This window comes from Camelus bactrianus, chromosome 30, assembly GCF_048773025.1.
Source record: "Camelus bactrianus isolate YW-2024 breed Bactrian camel chromosome 30, ASM4877302v1, whole genome shotgun sequence".
Taxonomy (NCBI): Eukaryota; Metazoa; Chordata; class Mammalia; order Artiodactyla; family Camelidae; genus Camelus; species Camelus bactrianus.
In genome coordinates this window covers 12,233,905-12,256,064 of record NC_133568.1, presented here as the reverse complement: position 1 = coordinate 12,256,064, position 22,160 = coordinate 12,233,905, and the positions used below count along the sequence as shown (strand labels likewise).

General features: G+C 42.6%; 1 long non-coding RNA gene across 1 annotated transcript in view; it reads right to left on the bottom strand.

Annotated features, from left to right (window-relative positions):
- Nucleotides 1-358: 358 nt before the first annotated feature.
- The window catches only part of LOC123618652 (uncharacterized), a 168,539-nt gene continuing 146,737 nt past the window's right edge, over nt 359-22,160 (bottom strand). The window contains exon 4 of the long non-coding RNA XR_012503273.1: nt 359-653. This is a non-coding gene — a long non-coding RNA (uncharacterized LOC123618652). The remainder of the gene's footprint in view (nt 654-22,160) is intronic.

The window sequence follows — 22,160 nt, the reverse complement described above, 5'->3', positions numbered from 1 at the left end:
AATACTGAGAACTGCTCTTCTAGATGGCCTTTAAGGTGCCTTGCAGTGACAGGTCTGTAATTCTCTGACGTGCGAAGTATTATGCTAGGACCCAGACAGCGATCCCGTAGGCACTCTCTGGAAGTGCGAGGTATTAACACCCCGTAGAGCTGGGGTTACCAGATAAAATAAAGGACACCAGTTCAATCCAAATTTCAGATAAACAACTAATAACTTCAGTATAAGAATATCTTAAATCTTGTGTGGGACATACTTATACTAAGAAAACTATTTGTCATTTATATGAAATTCAAATTTTACTGGTATCCTATATTTTTCTTTGTTAAATCTGACAACCTACCTGAGGCAAATCTTTGATAAATGGGAGGTGGAAAGTGGCTAAATTCTTCTCTCTTCCCAAGGATTATCCAGAGACACAGTAGTCCATACCGGTGTGATGGGTCCCACAAGGTGAGTACACAGTACACAGTCCCCCAGGATGAAGCGATCAGCAGCCCTGGACAAGATGCAGGGGCCAGCATCTTCGTAACAGCTCCCCCGTCTTTCCTGACTCACTGCCCCTTTTCTTCACTCCTGCTTCCTTGGGACCAAACTCCCTAAGAAGGTTTGGTCTCCATGTAAGCTTTGGCCTTTGGTTCTGCTTCCCAGGAAATCTATCAAACAAGAGGGAAAGAAAAAAATAAATAGTTATTTATTCATAGGATGGCATTCTATGTAACAGTTAATATATATGAACTAGATTTATACACATCAACAGCACAGATGTCAAAGCTGACATTAAGTAAAAACAGTAAATTGCCAAAGGCTACACACAGTATTTTACTATCTCTTTTAATGCACAGAACAATAACTATATTGTTTGTGGAAATACATAAATGTAAATATATAAATATATATGGATGAGAATAAAACAAGCCAACTTAAGAAGGTTGGTTATCTGTAGTGAGGGCAAGAGGGGAGAGGGGACAAGGATGAGGGTCGATATAAAGAAACTTTAACTGTTAACATTTTATTTCTTAAAGAAAAAACTACCTTAAGCATATGTTGCTAAATGTTAATATCTGTTCATTGTAAATGGTGGATATATGACATTTAATTCTAAATATATGGTATATAAATCTGTACTTTTCTGTATGGTTGACATTTCATAATTTTTTAAAACTAATGATATTTGAAATCAGCTGCTTCTAGATGGACACCAGGCACATGAAAAGATGCTCAATGTTGCTAATCATCAGGGAAATGCAAATCCAAAACACATGAGATAATGCCTCATACTTGTCAGAATGGCTAGCACCAAAAAGAAGACAAATAACCAATGTCGTTGAGAATGTGGAGAAAAGGGAACCCTTGTACACTGTTGGTGAGAATGCAAATTGGTACAGCCACTATGGAGGTCAATATGAAGATTCCTCAAAAAACTAAAAATAGGCTAAACATATGATCCAGCAATCCCACTCCTGGACATATATCCAGAGGAAAATACAATGCTAAAAGACACATGCACCCCAATGTTCACAGCAGCACTATTTACAAGAGCCAAGACATGGAAACAACCAAAATGTCCATCAACAGATGACTGGATAAAGAAGATGTGGTGTATGTATACAATGGAATACTACTCATCCATAAAAAAGAATAAAATAATGCCATTTGCAGCAACATGGATGGACCTGGAGATCATTCTAAGTGAAGTAAGTCAGAAAGAGAAAGAAAAACACCATATGATATCACTTATATGTGGAGTATTTTTTAAAAAGACACAAATGAATTTATCTACAAAACAGAAACAGACTCACAGACATAGAGAACAAACTTAGGGCTACCAGGGGGTAAGGGGGCGGAGGATAAATTGGGAATTTGAATTTGCACCTCTTGGGGAGTGACGGAAGTGTTAGCTATCTTGATAGTGGTAGTGGTTTCATTGGTATATAGACCTATCCAAATTTATCAAAGTGTACATCTGAAACATGTATAGCTTATTTTTCAGGAATCACACCACAATAAAGGTGTTAAAAGATTAAATTAAATTATTACCTGCTAGTTCTTAAAAAAGAAAAAAAAAAACTAAAAATAGAACTACCATATGACCCAGCAATTCCACTCTTGGGTATATACCCAAAACAAACAAAAACACTAATTTGAAAAGACAGAGGCACCCCAACGTTCACAGCAGCACTATTTACAACTGCCAAGATATGGAAGCGACCTAAGTGTCCTTCAACAGATGAATGGATAAGGATGATGTAATACACACACACACAGACACATACAAAATGGAATCCTACTCAGCCATAAAAAAAAGAATGGACTTTTGCCATTTGCATCAAATGGATGAACTTGGAGGGTATCATGCTAAGTGAAATAAGTCAGAGAAAGATGAATACCATATGATATATGTGAAATCTAAAAATATAACAAACTAGTGAATATAACAGAAAAGAAACAGACTCACAAATATAGAAAGCAAACTAGTGGTTATCAGTAGAGGGAGAGGGAAATGGGGGAGGCGCAAGATAGGGGTAGGGGATTAAGAGGTACAAACTTATGTATAAAATAAGCTACAAGGATGTATTGTACAACACAGGGAACATAGCCAATATTTTACAACAACTATAAATGGAGAGTGACTTAAAATTGTGAATCACTATGTTGTTCACCTATAATCTATATAGCATTGTACATCAGCTATACTTCAACATAAATAAGTAAATAAATAAACAAATGGAAGTATAGTTTTGAGCAGAATAAGAGACGTGTTAGATTTTTTTTTTAATCATTTGTTAAGCTTATAGCTTAACAAAGGAAAAAGCAAGTAGAAAATGATTTTAGCTGCACAAGAGAAGACACTAGAAGTTGTGAAACACCAAACGGGAATGGCCCAGAGAGAACGGGGAGTTTCCCTGTTTCAATGTTTGGGGAGTTTCCCTCTTTCAATGTTTCAGCTAATATCTACGGGGCACCTCCTGTGTGGAAGGCATTGTAATAGGCACTTTGGAAGAGATGATTGTATGTAGAACAGCCCAGTACCCGAAAGAGTTAATTTCGATGGTCCTACTTACAAAGGAATTATATGCTAAATATTTATTTAGAAGTCTGTTGGTTAGAATTCAAGCCTCCAGGAAGATTTCCCCATAGAAAAGAAAAATGTAATCAACTGTGGTTAAGTTCTTAAGTTAGCCCTCAAAAGGCCTACTTATTCTATAATGTAAAAATCACTGAATTCCAGAGTTGGAAGGGATCTTAAGGTAATTGAAATTCTGCACATTTGCAATGAAAAATAGTAGAAAACAGCAAGTTTCGAAACTGGTAATGAAACAGCACAGGAAAGCGACAGAGTTGAATCAGAAATAGCTTTTCTCATTATCTTCAATGCTGAAGTTTGAAGGAAAGAAGAATTAATTAAAGGCAGGTTGGAAAGCAAGGGAAGCTTGTAGACACTCTGAGGTGGGGGTGGCGGTGGGATGAGGGCATTCCAAGGGCTTTGGAGGTGGGTGGCACTGAATTCCTCATCATTTATCGTTTCTACATTCACTTTAAGCAAAGAGCTTTTAATTCCCTTGATAATTCAAGTTATCACTGATGGTCTTATATCACTTAACTGCCACAATTGGGAATTTATGACTCAATCAATTGAGACCAGAGAAGTCAATGTGCACATGTCTTAGTGAAAGAGATTGCTTTAGGGGGGCTTAGCTAAATTCTGAGTGGATCTGGAAAGGAAAAAGAACAAGCAGAAATGCACCATGGCGTTGGCACAATCTTCCTAAGGAAGAAAAAAAAAAAACAGAAAGAAACAAATACAGATTGGGGGTGGGGAGGGTCTAGCTCAGTGGTAGAGTGCACACCTAGCATGCACGAGGTCCTGGGTTCACCCCCAGTACCTCCACTAAATAATAAATAAATAAGTAAACCTAATTACCTCCCCCAGAACAAAAAAATGCTTAACAAATATAGATTAGATATGCTCTGAACTGGCCATTTAAGTATGTCACTGGCCAGAGAAAGTGTGGCTACGTTGGAACAGAAACCAAGCACAAAATATACACACATTCCTCATAAAATAAAACACAGAAGCAGTACATGATCCAGCAATTCCTCTTCTGTTATGTACCCAGAAGAACAGATAGCAGGCTCTCAAAAAGATATTTGTACACTCACCTTCACAGCAGCACTATGAACAACAGCCAAAAGGTAGAGGCAACCCAAGTGTCCATCGGCAGATAAGCAAAATGTGGTACATACCTACAATGGACGATTGTTCAGCCTGAAAAAGGAAGGAAATTCTAACACATGCTACAACATGGATGAGACATGAAGACATTATGCTAAGTGAAATAAGCCAGTCACAAAAGGACAGATGCTGTATGATTCCACTTATACGTGTAACCTATCAGAGTTAAAATCATAGAGACTGAAAATAGAAGGGTGGTTGCCAGGGGCTGGGGGACAGGGGAATGGGGAGTTGTTGTCTAATGGGTGTAGGGTTTCAGTTTTGCAAGATGAAAAGAGTTCTAGGGTTGGATGGAGGTAGTGGTTGCCCACCAGCGTGAAGGGACTTAACACTACTGAACTGTACACTTAAAAATGGTGAAGATCATAAATTTCATGTTATGTGTATTTCACCACAATTAAAAATGAATAAATAAACTAAAAATTTTTAAATATATGACAGTAGGGGAGAGGCTATAGCTCAGTGGTAGGATACATGCTTAGCATGCACAAGGTGCTGGGTTCAATCCCCAGTACCTCCTCTAAAAATAAATAAGTTAATAAACCTAATTACCTCTTCTCCCTCCCCCCCAAAAAGATTTTTTTAATTAAATTAAAATAAAATTAAAAATACACCACAGCAAAGGAGAGATGTTGGTGGGGCAAATGGAGTGGCCTCAAGGAAGACGAAAGAAGAAATTTGGGAGCTGTTGTGAAGGAAAAGCCCAGCTGGGCTAACGAGCTAAGTCACAAATCTAAGTCTGATAAGTGTCGGTTTACTGATCTAAGTTCTGCTGGGCTAACTCATAAATCTGAAGTTCAGTGTCAGTTTACTGGACTAACAAGCTAACTCGTAAATCCAAGCTCAACAAGTGTCAGTAACGTGATCTGTTCCAAATTGATAAGCTCCAGTGTACTGATTCCTTGCTTTTTATTGTTTAAACCTTATTGGCTAATAGCCCCATACTTGTAATTAACCCTATAAAACCTCATGTGCATGTCTTGGAGATGCTCAGAGCTTCCGAGCAGAAGCCCCTCAGGGCCCGCCGGCGTAATAAATCTGAGTATTCCAACCCTCCGAGTGGTGCTTGTTTCTTGGCTGGCCTGTCATTTCCGTAACACTGTAACAACATCAGGAAACGTCACTTGCAGGACAGCCACCTCTTGTATTAACAGAGCTCCTGGCGCTCTCTCCTCTCCACACCATCACGGCTGCAATCAGATATTTGCACAGCCATGTGTTGATGTCTTTCTCCTCTCAATTCCAAGGTCAATGAAAGTAGGAGCCACATCTGCTGTGTCCACCATTCTATCTCCCAGACCATCACGCTGACTGACACCTCGTGGGATTTAATAATATTTGTGGAATGAATGAGTTTATAACCACTGGAATAATCATCCCTTAAAAGTCAAATTGCAAAGAAAGTAATTTCAAAAGATAAGACTACAATTGAGAAATAAATGTGACAAGTGATAAGACATAGGATGCCACTGTGCCTTGGGAGGTTGGCACGGAGAAGGAGGGACGTGGGCTGAGGCCTAACCCTGTCCCTGCTCCACTCTGCTACATCACACCCAATTACTACGGAAACTTCATGGCTATCCAGCACTGAATATGACCCACTTGCCAAAACTAAGTACAGGTAGGTGTACTTTCAAGGTCCTCTGATTTTATTTGCAAAGTTTCTCTTTTGTCCTGTGATCTGTGATTAAATAAGAGAAAACTAGTGTGATTAATAGGATCTTAAAGTTCTGATTCTGCAAATACCAATTTCTCTGTGCTGCGCCTACTACCTCTTTAAAATTGACATGGCCTTAAAATTAAACTTCTTGGCCTCCCAGGTCTGATGAATTCCTAACAAAATAAATTAAAGCTCTTTGTAAAGATTATATCTATACATACACTGAGAGAGAGAGAGAAAATGACTTTGAATTTATGCAACAGCTTCAAAAAAGGTGCCTCATTTATCTACCAAAAGAGAGAGAAAGTGAGGAAAAAACTTTCTCTTTAAAACTGGCATGGCTCAAACATTACATTTCTTGGCACCCCACGTCTGATGAATTCCTAACAAAATAAATTAAAGCCCTATGTAAATAAAAAAATATATATATGATGAGAAAAAGACCTTGAATTTATGCTGCAGCTTCAGAAACGGTGCCTCATTTATCTACCAAGAGAGAGGGAGCAAGAGAAATAAAAACTCTCTTTGAGTAATAAATGGATAAATACAAGTAGCATTATTATCCTTGCCTATTGATTGAATACAAGAAGCCAAAAAAAAAAAGGTTAGGCAACTTGCCCAAGGTCACTCTGGAAGTCAGGGATGGGATGAGATGAGAACCCAGGTTTCCAGGCTCCTGGCCCAATGCATTTCTTTCAGGGCCATAAATCACAGGACTGCTTAGGTCTTTAGATTCTCCAGCTGTTGCCATCTCCTCAGTGTCCTTGTGCCTCCACCCAATGCTTTCACATTTTTTATGGAGTTAGACGAAAGCCTCCTTCCTCCTGACAGCTTTATTACCCCAAGAAACCATTATCTCTCTCTAACTCAGAAAGTTATACTCAACTGTTGGTGCAGTAACCAAACAGGAGTCAAAGACATTTCTATGATTGATGCACCATTCAGTGGAAAACAGCTGAAAATATTACTGCTTTGGTATTCCCATTTTTTTCCCAGGCCTAAAGGTTAATCAGTTGACAGTGTTACACAGAAAGTCTTTCTAAAAAGTCCTACAACAAAGAAACTGGGTACATTGGAGAAGTCTTCCCCAGATCAGGAAGAGCTGTTAACACCCAGAAGGGAAGTAGGAACAGATGAAGGCAATATAAGCGTTTTCAAGATCTTGGGATGGGTGGTGCCACTTTAGGTAAGTGCTGGGGTCAGAGTCTAAGAGTATACCGAGAGGGGCTAAAATTACTTATGAGTGTGATTGTCATTCCCAAGGGAAAGGCGAAGAGAATATACAAAAATACAGGAAGAGAAAAGAAAGACATAGAAAAAAATGAACAAAGAGACAAGAGAGGAGGAAGAAAAATATAAAAGGAAAGAGAAAAAGAAAAGAATGAAATATAGATTAATAATAATTAATATAATATTTACAGCTTATATAAGGTTTTCTCATGTATCTATTCATGTAATATCAAAATTCCTACACAGTAGATATCATCCCAATTTGATGAATGAGGCTCATTTACCAAACATCGGAATATTGGGGAATGCAAGGCAGACTCAAATAAGTTTCCATTTGCCATCTCCACCAAGGACCCAAGGAAGCACGTACTGGGTCAAACCAGGGAGCATTAAGCCTAGGCTCTGGCAGTGGCCCCCAGGGACCCTCAGCTGTGTAACAAAAGCCTTCACTCCAGACTCTGCACAAGTTCTACCTTGTCCAATAACAACAAAGATGAGAAGAAGATTGGCAGGGAAAACTGCTTCTTCAAAAATGATTAGAATTCTAAGTGTCTGCTTTTAGCAAGAACAGCACATGCAAAGATACTGTGGCACAAGGCAACATCCAGTGTTAGAGAATGTGAAAAATGATGGGCATGGATGAAGCAGACAGTGAAAGGTGTAAAACAGAAGATGATGCTGGTTGAATGGCTGAGTGATAGGTCCGGTGGCAGGGGGGGTGTCTTATAAATCATACTGAGGAGCACAAAATGTATCCTACTGGCCACGGGGGGCCTTCAGAGTTCTAAAGACAAGAGGAAGGACTGCAAGTGACATAATCAAATAAGTTTTGGAAAAATAACCCTGACAGCAATAAGGAAGAAGGGATGAGTACCTATGAAACAAGGCATGGGGTGAAATTCAGGCAAGGAAATGCGAACTAAGAGAAAAAGGACATGGACTAGAGATACTTTAGAAGTAGAATCAGTAGATGGAGATCATGGAGGGAAGGAGTCAAAAACGATTCTTGGAATTCTGGCTTCCAGACTTGGGTATGTTGTAATGACATTAATTACGACTGAGAAGATACAAATTTTGATTTGGGGCATACTGAATTTGAAGCATCTGTGAACATACAGGTGTCTGAGTCAACTAAGCTGACGGAAACATGGTTCTGGAGCCCAAGAGAAAGTTAGTACTAATAAGACAGATTTAGGAGTTGGTTGTACATAAGTGATGGTAGAAGTCATGGCAACAGAAGCAAACGTCACTAACCAGCCTGGACTGAGCTCTTTAAAAACCCAGCCTTCAAAAGGACCCTAGGTCCAGTAATAAAGAAATTGAAAATGTCCACTAGATAACTGGTTTTCATGGAATTATTTCCCAACTGGCTGCCAGCCTCACCAATACCTATTTTCACCCCTGCTCACTCTCCAGCCTCTCTCCTGCATGTTTACAGAGTGGCACATCACCTGGCATGATTCCCAGACTCTACATCTTCCTGCTTTGTCTCCCAAATTCCAACTAACACTTCCCTCCAGCTGCAGCCTCTCCAAGGAATGACAGACAGTCCAGGGACCACCCCCATTACCATGGGGCCCGAGGAATCTGCATGTGTGCACTTTTCCGGGGCAGCAATGACCAGCCATGGATACCCTGAAACTAAAGAAGAGACATCTCAATAGCCAAAAGGTAAGAACAACCCAAGTGTACATCAACAATGAATGGATAAATAAGACGTGTACGTATACACACACAACGAACCATTACCCAGCCTTAAAAAGAAGCGAAATTCTCATGCACGCTCCAAAACGGACGAACATCAAGGGCATGATTTTAAGGGAAATAAGCCAGTCACAAAACATAAATATGGTGTGATTTTACTTATATGACATACCTGGAGTTGTCAAATTCATAGCAACAGAAAGTGGAATGGTGGCTGTTAGGAGCTGGGGGAAGAGAAATGGGGAGTATTATTTAATGGGGACAGAGTTTCCATTTGGAATGATGAAAAATGTTCTGCAGACAGATGGTGGTAATGGTTATACAACTTTGGGAATGTACCTCATGCCACTGAATTGTATGCTTCAAAATAGTTAAAATGGCAAATTTTATGTTAAGTATATATTATCACAATAAAAAAAGAAGCAACCGGAAAAAAAAAGGTATCCAGGAATAGTTGATTGTTTTATATTCTTAGAATGGAATATAACACAGCAACGAACAAAACTCTTGCTGCATACAAAGACATTAATGAAGCTCACATAGAGTGCTGAACACAAAGGGCTCCATAGAAAGTGTATATTCTATATAATTTCATTTATATGAGGTTCAAGAATGGGAAAACTAATCTGTAATAAAAGAAGTCAGAATAGGGTTACTGTGGAGGAGGTGTATTGAGTGGAAGGGATCTCGAAGGAGCCTGCTGTGGGCTGGAAATGTCCGCCATTGTGATCTGAGTGGTGCTTACACAGGGAAATGTATCAGGTTGAACAACTAAGATCTGGACACTTATGTCTCAACATTAAAACAAAGTTACCTTCAGCAAAAATTGTTTACCTTTCCAAGCTGATTCAACAGCTAGCTACAGGAACACAAGTTCTAATTGGAAAGGGGAAAAAAAGGAGTAATTTGGAGGGAGGGAGAAGCACAAAAACCTGCCAAGGTGGGAGCTGGGACGAGGTAAGGAGAAAGTGCGGAAAAGGAGACAGGGGGTTACCATTCATGGCAAAGCTCAGCTCAGTAACATCCAGTTAAGAAAGAATTACTGGACGTGTACTTAGTGCCAAACACAATGCAAAGTGCTAGGGCAGTTTCTCAAAGTGGGCCAAACTCAGCCACATCAGAACTGTGTACGTGGTTTATTCAAAGTGCAGATTCTTGGGTCCTGCCCCAGATCTACTGACTCAGAAACTTAGGGGGCTGGGCCCAGGAATCTCGTTTTCAACAGTCACCCCAGGTGACTGTACCAAGATGAATAATATACACTTTGTTCTGTACTAACCCCTCTGCCCTCAAGGGGGGCTGGGTGAGAGAAATGAGACACATAAACAGATAACTTCCATGTAACGTGGCGACTACAGTGACAGACAGGCTGAGGCTGCAGGGTGGAGGAGGAAGAGTAGGTCAAATCAGGTAAAGTGATGCCTGTGCTGAATCAAAACAGCTGCCCAGCAATTAGCAGAGCAAACTGGGGTGAAGGAGAGGGTGCAAAGGTAACTGGTTTGCCAAGTGTGGTTCCCAGAGAATAGAATTAGTATCACCTGGAAACTTGTTAGAAACGCAAATCTCAAGGCCCCACCCCAGAGTTACTGAATCAGAATTTCCGGGGGTGGGCCCAGGAATCTGGGTTTTCAAGCCCTGGGGGGTGGGTATTCTGATACCACTCAGGTTAGACAACCGGAAGGGCAAGGAGGCGGCAGAGCAGAGCTGTCAGGAATGCAGCTTCAGAGCCAGGCTGCCTGGATCCAAATCCAGGCTCTGCAGCTTCCTGGCTGGGTGACCTCAAGTGAATTACTTCTTCTCTCTGGGCCCCAGCTTCTTCATCTCTATAATAATAGTACTTAATTCATAATTATTGCATATCACGTGCCTGGTACATGATAAGCGCTGTATATGTGTTTGGAGGCGAGTGGGCAAAGGGACAGGCAGGAGAGTTGGCAGGGCCAATTCACAGGTAGCTGATGTTTGAGCATCAAATACGAAGCAGGGCATGACAAGAGTGCTGGAGAAGTCGGCAGAGGACAGATCATGGCATTTCACGTTTAAAAAAGAAAAAGACACCCAGGGACTTCCACTTCCAAAATGATAGACTCTTTTCTCAAAAATACTTTACTTTTTCCTATTTGTCTTGCTAAGTACAGCTAAAACCCTGGACATTGAAAATAAGATCCTGAGAAGTATAGAGGAAAAGGCAGACCAGGGAGAGAACTCAGGACCTGAGGAATAACAGAGTGATGAGTTCATCAGATTTTTTTTTTTTTTTTTTTTTTTTTGGCTTTACACGTCCCAGGCTTGGAGCTTAAGTACCTAGCAACCCACAGATGCCATAGAGCGCAAAAGAAGACCAGCAAAAGTCAGCTCTCTGACACCAAAGGACCAGGAAAGCAGAAGCCTAGGAAGGCAAAAATATTGATGATCACTGATCCCCTCCAGACAAACAGCTCAGCAAACAACTGTGGCCCCACATCCACCCACACCAGCAAAGGCCTAGTTTCCGCCCCTGCTTGGCTGGGAGTCAGAGAGGCTGGGTGGGGATCTGGGACTTCGTTGCCCATTGGGAAGTAATGAACCACCCCTTCCTCATGTCTGAGGAGACCTTGGGGAGGCCAGAACTCCCACCCCCACTCAACAGCAAGGAGGAACACCCACACTTCTGCTAGGGACTCCACCCCTGCTGCAGGATGCCAACATCTGATTTCTGAACTTGGACTCTCATTTTGCAAGAGTTACTGTTAGGGGAAACTTGGTAAAGGGTACGGGGGCTCTGGATACATTATGTCCTAAAACTGAACGTGCACCTACAATGATCACGAAATTTTTAATTTAAAAAAAGTAAAAAAAAAAAAAAAAAAAAACAAACAAAACCAAAACCTGAACCAAATCATATGGAAAAAAACAGCTAAGGATTTTAAGTGAAGAGTGACAGGTTAGATTTGTACCATAATCAACCTTTTCTAAGTGCAGTTTCCAACATGCTCAAGTCATGACAACCTCGGAACATGACTGAAATTCATCTGAGAGAGGCTTTGGCACATGCGCTGTAGGCTGCCTGGTCTGGAGAAAGTCATTCATTTGGCATCATCAGAGCTCATGGCTGGTCTCCTTTTACCTATCAACTGTAGGAGACGTCAGTGGTACCCAAAGGACAGTTCTGATTGCTAGGGTGATGAGCGTAACACTGGTGGGAAGTCTTAAACACAAGCCGGAAGGGCAATAGATGGAATCGCCTATGGAGAGCAAGATCTTCATTTGAGAGGCTCTTGTTTCTGACAAGTATGCTGTGAACCAACTCTGTTAACTCCAGTGGGATCCGGACATCTGAAATGGTAAACACAAATCAGCGTCATCGGTGACCAGAGGAGGCTGCAGGACACTTTTTTAACAAGAGAGATTTTTGAAAATAAGAACTGTTAGATGCTTCCTGTGCAATCAGTTTGTTTCCACTTATGCAGCTCTGGTTCCCTCATTTCAAGCCCTGCACCTGGGTGGGATGGCGTTGCCCTGGCCAGCAACAGCAGGAGGGAGAAGGGAGAGGAAGAGAGTGGTTTGGTGATTAATAAACACTTGTGAAAACAAACACTACTTGATGGGGAGTACTGAAGGGAAGGGAAGTCAGCACCTGAGTGCAAAGAAGGGAGCTATGCTGGGCAGGGGAGGTCAAGGTGCGCTTCTAGGAGGAGATGAGGCTTGTGCTCAGTCCTGAGAGCAACAACACCCACATAGAGCCCCACACACATGGGGCCTGCGGGAGGGGGGAAGGGCCTGGGCTGGAACAGGAATTCACTACTAGGCAAGGTGTTTTGAACGCAGGGCCATTGTTACTCATCGGCTGAGTAAGCGAGAATGTGAAACTAACAAGGATAGAATTGCAAGATGAATCTCCAAAGTGATGTGTGCAAAAAATAATAATAAAATTAGTCAGTCCATTTTTCTGGAGAACCTGCCTGTGGCCACAGACGCTGCACTGGGAGCGTCAATGGCTCGGCACAAATCCACGCTGAATCCCAGCCCTGAAGGGTCACCCTCCGCAGTGGAAATCCACGAATACGCTAGAAATCAGACGCTTCCTCTCCGTGGTGGGGAAATCGCAACATTTGGGTATGGAGAGCCTAGAACAATGTGGTTATGTATTTATTCTGTTTTGAAAATGTAGGTTTTATTATTATTCAGGTATGGTGAGACCAGTGGATCAGGAGATGATTGCCACTGAAGAAGTCAGTTTGTTACACTTTCCAAGAGGAGGGGGCATCACATGCAAGGCCAGACGGGGAAGCACCAGGATCAGGTAGGAAGGAGATGTGGGCAAGGGCCACTATTGTGGTTTCCATGGGAAGGAACAGGAGAGGCAGGGTGGCAGGCTTAGGATTGGCTCGTTTCGAAAATTTCAGCAGGCTCTGGGGTATAGGGGCAGGTGGATAGTGGCCCAGAGTGTAACACGGGAGAGGAGGTAGGGGTGGAGTGTAGGCTCTGGATTGTGTAGACTGCGGATGAAAGGCACGCCAAAGGTGAGTTGTTAGCTGTCTCTAGGAATCGGCTATCCCTGCAGGGTCAGCAAGGCCCCAGCATCAGAAACAGAAAATAAAAGGCATCATGAACACATTCCCCAAGTATTCACTGGGCACCTTCCACGTGCCCAGCACTGCCACTGGGCTTGTGGATTCTCAGAAATCGTGTGCACATGCCCTTCATTCCCCCGAGAGAGCGCCACCTTCTCCCCAGGTGTCACGTGTAAACTCACACCGACGAATTAACAATTCAACAACTAAGCATTCAGAAAAATGTACCAATATGCATTCAGCAAATCAGTTTCTCAAACCTAATAAGGTATGGATCCCTTTCAAAGAAAAATATTTCCCACAGATCCTCAGTGTTAACTTCAGTTACATGTTTTTGTAATGTTACTCTGTGTAAGTTAGATCCGTACAACATGAAATTAGTTATAAACTTCTTAGGCCTACAGCTCTTACGGTAAAATCAAAACAGGATTTCAAAATACCAATAACAATATAAAACCAAAGATATTTAAAATTAGTTTCATGTGATAATTGATGATGTTTTACTTAAACTTGATTAATATTATTGGGCACCATCGTGGAAAAATATATTTGAGTGTTTCCTATTTTACTTGTTATTGACATGAATCTTCTGGTTTTGAACATGACGAGTTGCCATTCAAGTCACTGCCATGAGGTCGCTGTCATGGCCACGCTTGATGCAAATGACCTCACTTTTAACTACTGAGGCATGACAGACCAGTCAATTAACAGCAAATGCAAAACTGGGGGAAAGATCTCCATTGGCCTATTTTTAAATCCACTTACCAGTAGTGAAGGGTTTTAAGAAGGTACATAGAAAGGAAGAATCCACAGAACAATTCTGTTACATGGCCAGCACGGTGCTGCCTTCTGCTGTTCCATCTTATCTGCAAAGTACCCACTTACTTCGTTTCCCTCCACTCTTTTTCATGTAAGCAAAGGCTTCTTCAAAATCTTTGCTTACATGGCTTGTCTGGACATCATTTGGCCTTCAGTTAGCCCCACCAAGGCACTGAAATCCCAAAATTAAACTCAAGCAGGTGCATCCAGATATAGCCCTAAGCTTATGCTATTTTAAATCTTATCATTAAAATTCAAACATTCTTGAAAAATTTGAAGATACACCCCAAGGATAAATCTGGGTGTCTCCTTAGGGTCAGGGACCCCATTTGGAGAGAGGCAGCACAGTTTGAATGAAAGAGGGAGATAAATAAAGCTGTTGAGGGGGGAGGGTATAGCTCAATGGTAGAGCATGCACTTAGGGTGCACGAGGGCCTGGGTTCCATCCCCAGTACCTCCATTTGAAAGTAAGTAAATAAATAAATAAGCCAGCCTAATTACCTCCCCCTCCCCCGCCAAAAAAAGAGAATAAAGCTGCTGATGTCATGGGAGGCTTTGAGCAAAGGATGTAGTTGAGCTGGATGAGAAGATGGGCAGGACTCAGAAAGCCAAGGAGGAGGAAGAATGAACCTCCTGGGAGTAGATGCAGAAATCTACCGATCCACCGACATCCCCCAGGGCCGTTCTCCTGCCATCCTGCCCCACCAGCCTTCTTTCAGTGACTCTAATAAATAGAAGAGCTGTCTCTTTTAAGGGTTTTTCTGGCATTGCTTCCCTGGATGCATCTGTCAATACCTTAACTCTTTCCTAAGGCTGGCTCCTTCTCCTCCGTGAGCTCTTAACCGAAATGTTAGTTTTCATCACATAGTTCTTTCACAGCACTCGCTCTTTTCCCTTGAGGTTTGTACTAACTTCCTACTGCTGCTGCCATCAATTACCGCAAACTCAGTGATTAAACAATACAGATTTATCCTCTTATAGTTCCAAAGGTCAGAGGTCCTAAAAGCAAAGAGTTGTGTTCCTTCTGGAGGCTCCAGGGAAGAATCTGTTTTCTTCCCTTTTCTAGTTTCTAGAGGCTGCCTGCATTTCTCAGCCCATGGTCCCCTTCCATCACCAAAGCCAGCAGCATTGCATCCTCCAATCTCTGTTTCTGCATCTGTCATCTCATCGCCTTCTCTGGGTCTAACCCTCCTGCCTCGCTCTTATAAAGACCCCTGTGATGACACTGGGCTCACCCAGATAATCCAGGATAATCTCCCTATCTCAAGAGCCTTAACTAATCACATTTGCAAAGTCCCTTTTGCCATATAAGGTAGTTTATTCACCAGTTCTGGGGATTAGGACACAGACATCTCTGGGGGCTTCTACTCAGCTTACACAAGGCCCTCATTGCAACACATAATCATTTGTTGGTTTCCTTTTTCATTGTCTATCACACATGTCTGTACACATCAGACTGTATATCAGACTGTAAGTTCCATAATAAAAGAACTAAGACTGCATCATGGTGCCAAATGCATAGTAAATGGGCATTAAATATTTAATAAATGAATAAAGGACAAAGGGAAGGTAGGACATAGGAAGGAAGATGGATGGCACGGTCAAGATAGCTACTCAGGAAGGTGGACATGGCTATTCTGTCTCTGACAGATTTCACTAAAATATGGTTGAAAGCAAGCCTATCTTGCTCAAGACACCTTCCTTTCACTGCTCTAGCATAAATATCAGCCCTACAGACGTACTCTAACTGGTCTGCACCTGACCAATCCTCATGCGATGAAAACAAGATGATGTGATTGTCAGAATCATCAGAACCACCAGGCTGGAATTGAGGAGCATTTTCCAAAAAAAAAAAAGAGGTTGTGGGGGTGGGTCCTGCCACTAAACAAGGGGAAAGGGAATGTTGGGCCAACAGAGAACCAGTTCCTGCCAGTCAGCCTCCCACTAAACCATCTCAGGTCTTCTCACCCTCTTTCCTATACTGTGTGTATCTACCATCTCTGTTTTTGTCCTTGCTCTGTTCTGTATCTTTCCAGCTTTTTTTTCCTCTCCTCCAAAGCACATGGTTAATGTATAAAACTGAACTATTTATTTAAATATGTTCTACCTGCCAAATAAAGCTTTGTACTCCTGGCTCTTACTCTTAAAGCAAATGAGGCAGAACATTCTACACTTAAGGATGCAGTGGAAAGAGCCCTTGGTAAGAAGCGTGGGGTCTTGGGGGGTGGAACTAGTTCTCTAACTAACTGTGTTGTAGACAAGTAGCCTAACCCAGACTTGGCTTTAAATTTCTTCCTCGTCTAAGTGATCTCTAAGACTGTGAACATCTGTAAAATCCTATTACACAAAGGTAAAAGAGTAACAAAAATGAGAGGATGTCTATACTCAGGAAGGCGGGTTGCATATAATCTTGGGGATTGTCTTGTTTTGTTTCGTCTTTAGGAATCATTGCTCTTCAATAATAACAGTGATAATAATACTAGCTTACACTTACTGAGCGATTACCATGACCTGGGCACTCTTCTAACTAGTTCATACATCATCAGCTGGCGTGATCCCCATTTAGCGATAACTGAAGCCCAGTGGACCAGAAGCCTCGCCCCCGCATTACAGCCTCCTGACAACAGCCCGTATCCCTGGGAGTGGATCCTCAAATCAGGAGAAATACAGCTGTTTACTGACTTGCCCTGAATGTTGTGCTTGCATCCATCTCATTTGTTTTCACAACAGCCTAGAGGATAAGCATTAGAGCACTTCTCCCCTTGGCTGATAATCAGAAACTTTTTAAAAGAAAATCTGGCACATTAAAGATGGCCACAGATTATCTGCTGCTCTTCTCAGCAGTAAGTAGGAACTACTCCCCTTCCCCTGGGCTCCGAGCTGACCCCATGACTTCCTCTGGCCCATCGCTGGTCACAGAAGTTACACGGGGTCAGTTTTAGGCTTAGGCCTGGTCCTGGAAGCATCTCCTTTTGCGTACTTGGAACCTAGCTGCCATGCTGGAAGGAAGTCCAAGCTAGCCTGCTGGAGAGAAGGGCCACAGGGAGAGGCCCTGGAGGATGAGCCACCAGAGAGAGGCGGGGGAGAAACCTGAGCCACCGAGGGGAGCATTCCAGCCAACACGATCAGCACCAGGCCCCAGATGTGTGAGGGAGGCCTTCTTAAGTGTTCCAGCCACTTAATCTGCCACCTGAATGCGTCCATGTCAGACACCCCAAAGGAGAACTTCTAGTCAATCCTCAAACTCATGAGTAAATGAAATAATAAATCTTTGCTATTTGAAGGCACTAGTTTGGGGGTGGTCTGTTACACAGAATTATACATATGAAACAGGGACAACAAACTCTTGCTCACCTCCTCTCTGTTACACAGGTGCTTTGACCCAGTGAGAGCAATAAATATCAGAGTTACTTAATATAATTTAAGAGACATAACAGATAAGGGAAGCTGTTCTCCCACCAAGTACAAGAGCATTTCGCCTGGAGTCAAATGTCACCGACTTTATGTCCTGCCTGTGCATCCAAACTAGACAGACAGCAACAAAGATGAGTGGACAGACTTGGCCATCTCAGCCATCAAAGCGGACTGACACTCAATCAATCTGGTTGCTGCAGTCGGGATCACAAAGTAAGAAGAAACAGCTGGTTTGTTTCAATACCCAGTCGTCTGCATCCTTCTGTCCCGTAAGGACTTCAGGGCTCCAGCACCCTTAGTCCCACATAATTCTGGGTGATACACAGTGACCCCACAGTCACCCACACACAGTGACTTAGGGTCCACCTTGGTACTTTCAGCTTCTGGAACTGTTCTCAACATGCAAGCCTCTGGATTTAGATCTTTTTGCCTGCTCTGACCTGCATTTTGTGTGTGAGTTCTCCTGACTTCTAGATCTTTGCAGCCAGTTCTGATCTCATCTATCTGAACTTTCAGGTTTAAGATGATCCTTGGTCAAGCCTCCAGCTACCCATGCCCCTGGCATGGCTCAATAATCCCATAAGCATCCTCCGAGCACCTACTAAGGGCACCAGAGATAAAAGAAGCATCAGGCTTGAACCCTGTCTTGCCACCAGGAGCTCCCAAATTGAGAAAGTCCTGTTTTTCCATCTCTCCTAAAGACTACTGGTTTCTACTTAATAGATACCCTGGTAAAGAGAAGGTTATATCCCATACAAGGACATCCAATTTGCAGTGAATCAGAAAACCGTAAAATACACCTGACACTAACATTATTCTGCACAGAAGTCAATCATCTTTTGAGAATTCATGAGACCCTTCAGGATCTCGCAGAGCCTCCGGAATATCATTATGAATATCAGTTATCATTCTGCCTGCAAAGCAGAGAAACGCCAATTAGCAGAGCTTTCCTACTGACAGAAAGCCAGCTAAGCCAGCTCTCACTTAGGGCAGAGAGAGACACTAGCCAAATAGAGTAAATGAGCAGAAATCAGAGTAGGGGAGAGAGTGTACATTTTTTGCAAGGTAAATTTTGAACATTTCAGCACCCAACGTGGGGCCGAGGCAGGGTTGAAGGGCGGTTGGTGTCTCCAGTAAATGATGTGTCACCAGACTCCTTTTTCAGCCTCAGAACTGGGGTTGGACCAGGGGAGGATCCCCTTGCTTTCTTCTTTTGCAACAAAGGCTGCTGACAGTCAGAAAAAGATGAAATCTTTCTCCCCACCTAAACGGGGAGCTGGGGAAGGTAATTACTGGAAGGAGATTAATGCTTCCATGTTAGGAATGACAGAAGCCACTCCAAAGAGGGCCTTACAGCACACAAGGCAAGCAGAACCATTGCCGCTTTGTTAACGGCACCCAGCTGAGTTCTGGAAGTACGTTTCAGAGAAATGTCCAAAATCCAGAGTGAGCAATTAGTCTTCTCCTAGAATTATTGAAGGCCTCTAATTTGTCGAGAAAGGAATCACTGGCTCAAGACTTCACAAGGCTGCTGTAATTAAACTAACAAATTGTAAGTACATTTATCTGGATAAAAGTTATTCATCACCCAAAGGGTGTGACGGCCAGAGTCTACAGCTCCGTGTTGACAGTTCCTCCCATCAGGACCTATTTGCTTCACGCTGTGGGAACAGTGTGCTTAGAAAGGAAGGATTTCACCAGCAACGCCCCTCACTCAGCTTCTGTGTCTCTCCCAACCCTGAATGACAGCTGCGGAGAAGGACTTGAGGTTGCAGGGGAGAGGGAGGTGCCATCCATTTTAATGCCTGCGGCAGCAGGAAATTAAATCTCTATGTAAAGCTCTGTGGCCAGCATAAGATATGAGAAGAAATACCTAAGTGTGGTTATAAACGAGAAAGGTCAAAGAATTATTTTTCTTCTTCATCTTTATGCAATTTATGGGGAAACTGGCATATCATTACTCAAAAAGATAGAAATGAGACCATTACTGTTCCTTCGACTTCGCTGGCGGAGCCAAACTTTGCATTTCAGAGCAGTTCCTCATGGCAGGGGTGAGGGCATTTATGCTGCCGGCTTTACCCAAAGGTGGGAAGAAAAATGATTAAGTCTGGGCACCCTGTCTACATTCCTAGCCAATGAGTCACATGTTATTTAATGATGTCCACAGTGTCACTGGCAAACTCGGAGGCTCTCTTGCTAGTCCATCATCCCCATCATTAAAAAAATATTAAATAAGAGTTTCTCCTTCATGTGTCTTTTAGGTTGACCCAGAGGATTGGACAGCTTCTTCAGAGGTTCAAATTTTCCATCGTTGGTTCCCTGACTCACGGCAGGATATTCTGGGGCCTGCTCACCTTGGGACTAAGAATGGGGAACAGAACCCAACGTCCAGCATCGTAATGGTCAACATTTGCGTACTCAGTCCCAGGTCAGCTGATTAGTCTTAACTCTGGGCTTCCACTGAGATGTGCAGCTCCACCCGAGCTCTCCTGCCCTGTGACTGCAGCCACTCCCCACCACTCCCACACACAAGGGCCCACATGCATGGAGTTACTTCCAGTTGGTTCTTTGGTGTTATGATCTGAAGTGTGTCCTCCCGAAACTTATAAGTTGAAGTCTTAATCCCCAGTATCTTAGAATGTGATTGCGTTTGGAGATTGGGTCTTGAAAGAGGTAAAGTGAGGTCATTCGTGTAGGCCCTACTCCAGTATGACTGGTGTCCTTATAAGAAGAGATTAGGACACAGACATGCACAGGAAAAGCCACATGACGATACCAGCAGAAGATAACCATCTACAAACCAAGAGGAGAGGCCTCAGAAGAAACCAACCCTGCCAGCACCTTGACCTTGGACTTTCAGCCTTCAGAACTGCGAGAAAATAGATGTCTGTTGTTTAAGACACCCAGTTTGTGGTTCTCTGCTATGGAAGCCTGAGCAAACTAATACAACTGGCCCATCCTTCAACATGCCTGATGAGCTCTTGCCCCCTGGAATACAAACTAAGTGAGAAGGTCGTTCCGGCTCCTGGCTCTGAAGGGCAAGCAGATCCAATCAAAGTGGACTGGACAGAACCAGAACTGGGGGGAACGTTCCCAGGTGATTGAGGAACTCGGATCGTCAGCTTCTGCTGCCCATCAGCACCTGCTGGGCCGCTGGAGGGGGTACTGGGAGAGTCAGCAGGACTGAGAGCTGTGATGCGACTGGGTCCCCAGGTGAGCATCACAAACCGTAAACAATGGCTGAAGGACTGAGAAAAGTACTGCGGATAATGTTTGCTAATTGACTGTTTTACAACTTACTATACTCATCAGTATCCACAGTGACACGGTTATCAAAACATTCGAATGAAACCTTGGGCTATACTAATATATGTATAGTGTATGAAACTAAGAAGGGGAAACAGAGTCACGTTCCTTCAGCAATACTTTGCTCAGCTCAGTTCCAAGGACCTCGTTTCAACCAGATCATGAAAAACTAGAGAACAAGCATGGCAAAGTGTTTGAAAAACATGTCACATGAGAAGCAGTTTTTGGAAATAAGTGTTTAGCCTAAAAGTGGGGTGTTGCAAAGGGTAGAACACAGCTGCCTTTAATGCATGAAAGGGCTACCTATGGTTGGGCGATTAGGCTTATTCGTATGACACCTGAGGGAAAAAACTGAGACCAACAAGGACCTACTATATAGCACAGGGAACTATATTCAGTTTCTTATAATAACATACAACAGAAAAGAATCTGAAAAAGACACACACACACACACACACACACACACGTATATGTATAACTGAATCTCTTTGCTGTACACCTGAAACTGACATTGGAAATCAACTACACTTCAAAAAAAAACCAAAATTTAAAAAACAACAACAACAACAACAACAACAACAACAACAACAACAACAACAAAAAACAAGACCAAAAGAAAGACATTACTGAGAGGGACTTGAAGAAGCTTCAACAGTAATAGCCAATAATCCTGGGGCTGACTTCATTTTTTTAGTATGAGTGGATTTTCCTCAAACTAAAAAGTAATTCTGAAGTTAAAAAATCATTCAATGAAGAAATATTTATCAAGCATCTACAATATGCAGAGTTCTGAGCCAACATATGGGGAGGACTCCTGTGGTTTTGTCTGCCCACCATCCCTATTTCTGGGTGAGAATGGCTCCTTCCCTATTTCCACTGCTCCTGGTAAGGTTCTCAGATGACAGTGGCCCAGCTCAAGCCTATATGTACAGTCACAAAGTGGAGCACATGGCCCAGCTGAGCCAATCATAGTACTTCACACCCATGGCAAAAATGAACGCCAAGAAGAATGAATAATCCCAGCAGGTCCCATCGGGTCCACCTCTGAATTACTTTACAGGTGTGGGGAGACACATATGCATACGTTCCGATGTGTAATCACCCACCTGTAACTTTTCCTAAAAGGTTTGCCAAACTGGGAAAATGTGAAACTGTAGTTTTGAGTGGTCATCCTTCTACCAGAAAGACTTGAATGGTAAGGGAAGAAAAAAACAGTCTGACAATATAGTTTGAGTTCCTA